The following is a 2,500-nucleotide window of genomic DNA, read 5'->3' as shown; positions in this document are numbered from 1 at the left end:
CCGGTCGGCCTCGCGAGGGACGCTCCTCCGATCGCGATTTCGGGGGGAAGTCCCGACCCCGCCCCCCCCCGCCGGCCGCGATGCCCAGATCTCCCGTTTTCGAAGGGTGGAGGGGCCGTCCCCTTTTCGCGGCAAAGCCGTCCCTACCCTCCGGCCGCGAGACCGGGGCGACGCCGCGGGCGAGGCCGACCTCCTGGAACCGACGGTCGGCCTCGCGAGCGACGTTTCCCCCCCCCCTTCGGTTCTCCGGCGGTAGAACAGGCCTCCCCGGCCGGCCTCTTCCCGCGGCGGCATCCGCTCGCTCTCGCGCTAAGGGAGCCTTCGGAACCGCGACCGCCCGGTGCGGCGGGGGGGGGGGGGGCGCGCGGCCAGCGGCGAAAACTCTTCAGCGCCCCTCTCCCTGCAAAGCTCGGGCCGGCTCCCGTTTCGGCTCGGAGCCGGCCCGCGACCGGCCGCGGCACCGGGGCGACGCCGCGAGCGAGGCCGACCTCCCGGAACCGAAGGTCGGCCTCGCGAGGGACGTTTCCCGGCTTCGGGTTTCCGGCGGTAGACCAGGCCTCCCCGCCGGGCTTTCCCGAGAGACCGGCCCGCTCGCTTTCGGGCCAAGGCGACCCCGCGAAGCGGCGGCCTGCTCTGCCGGCAGCCCCGGAGAGCCGGCGCCGCGGACGGTCCCCCTCCGCTGTCAACCTCCCGGCCGTCCCCTTTTCGCGGCCAAGCCGTCCCGCCGCCCGGCCGCGAGACCGGGGCGACGCCGCGGGCGAGGCCGACCTCCCGGAACCGACGGTCGGCCTCGCGGGGGCCGTTTCCCCCCTTCGGGTTTCCGGCGGTAGACCAGGCCTCCCCGCCGGGCTTTTCCCCAGAGACGGGCCCGCTCGCTTTCGGGCCAAGGGGACCCCGCGAAGCGGCGGCCTGCTCTGCCGGCAGCCCCGGAGAGCCGGCGCCGCGGACGGTCCCCCCGCCGCTGTCAACCTCCCGGCCGTCCCCTTTTCGCGGCCAAGCCGTCCCGCCGTCCGGCCGCGAGACCGGGGCGACGCCGCGGGCGAGGCCGACCTCCCGGAACCGACGGTCGGCCTCGCGGGGGCCGTTTCCCCCCTTCCGGTTGCCGTCGGTAGACCAGGGGAGAAACGTCCCTGGCGACAGGTGTAAGAAAAACAAATATTAAAGGTACCCTTGACCGGAAGTTATATTCTTGCTTTTGAAAACAAAGAAGGAGACAAAAAACTTAACCGTCATCCTCCCTCTTATTTTCCCCTCTTTCTCGACGTACCTTCCGAACTTCTTCCGCTCCATCTTAAGACCTTCGAAATCATAGCCTCTCAATTGGTCCGTTTCGCTCCACGCCATGGCTTTTATGATCCGATCCCATTTCTCTGGTATTTCTTCTCGCTTCCACGACTGCGCGTACGATGTCCTAGCAGCCGAGAGCCAGTGCCGGATCAAAGCTCTATCTTCTTTTGGAGATTTTTTCCATAACCCCAACAGAAAAGCCCCTGCAACTTTGTTAAACGCATATCCCGAGATAGTAGACATCTCTCGCTGAATCAACCGCCGAAATATTTCAGCTCTTTGACAAGTCCACCACATGCGGTAGAAAGAGCCTTCGTGGTTTTTTTTTTGTTTTTTTTTTGCGTTCCCAACACCTCTCAGGCATCTGGTTATTCATCGTTGCTAGGTTTTGTTTTTGTTTTTTTCTCTCTCGGGAGTCTTTCTTTGTATAAGCAGTTTTATTAGTAACATATGGTAGCGGAACTATATCTACAACTTATAAAAGCTGAAAGTAAAAGAAAGATCTTTCTACCCCACATCTTACTTTCCCCCCACCCCTCCCTCCGTTACTTGACCCCCGCCAGTGTTATTGTCTTAAAAAAAAGCAAATATTAAAGGTACCCTTAACTGCTAAGAAAAATAAATAAATAAAAAGCACCCGAAAGTTATATTCTTATTTTAAAAATCTTCATCATCCTCAAAGATTGTCCAATGTCCTTTTATTTTCCACTCTTTTTCTACCTATCTTCTGCATTTCCTCCACTCCAACTTAAAAAGTTCCAAATCATAGCCTCTTAGTTTGCTCGTTAATTTGTCCATTTCACTCCATGACATGACTTTTGTAATCCGAGCCCATTTCTCTGGTATTTTTTCTTGCTTCCACAGCTGCGCATACAATGTCCTAGCAGCTGAGAGCAAGTACCATATTAAAGTCCTATCTTCTTTTGGAAATTTTTCCATTTGTCATCCCAGCAGAAAAGCCTCTGCCGCTTTCTTGAATTCATATCCCAAAATCTTAGAAATCTCTTGCTGAATCATCTGCCGAAACATTTTTAGCCCTTTCACAAGTCCACCGCATATGGTAGAAAGAGCCTTCATGCTTTTTACATTCCCAACACCTATCTGGCATCGTGTTGTCCATCTTTGCTAAAAAAAAATTTTTTTGGAGTCATATACCGTCTATACATCATCTTAAAGCAGTTTTCTTTAATACTGTGACATGTTGCGAGTTTCA

This window comes from Heteronotia binoei, unplaced genomic scaffold (genome assembly GCF_032191835.1).
Source record: "Heteronotia binoei isolate CCM8104 ecotype False Entrance Well unplaced genomic scaffold, APGP_CSIRO_Hbin_v1 ptg000536l, whole genome shotgun sequence".
NCBI classification, from domain to species: Eukaryota; Metazoa; Chordata; class Lepidosauria; order Squamata; family Gekkonidae; genus Heteronotia; species Heteronotia binoei.
Note: the sequence above shows the minus strand (reverse complement) of the source record.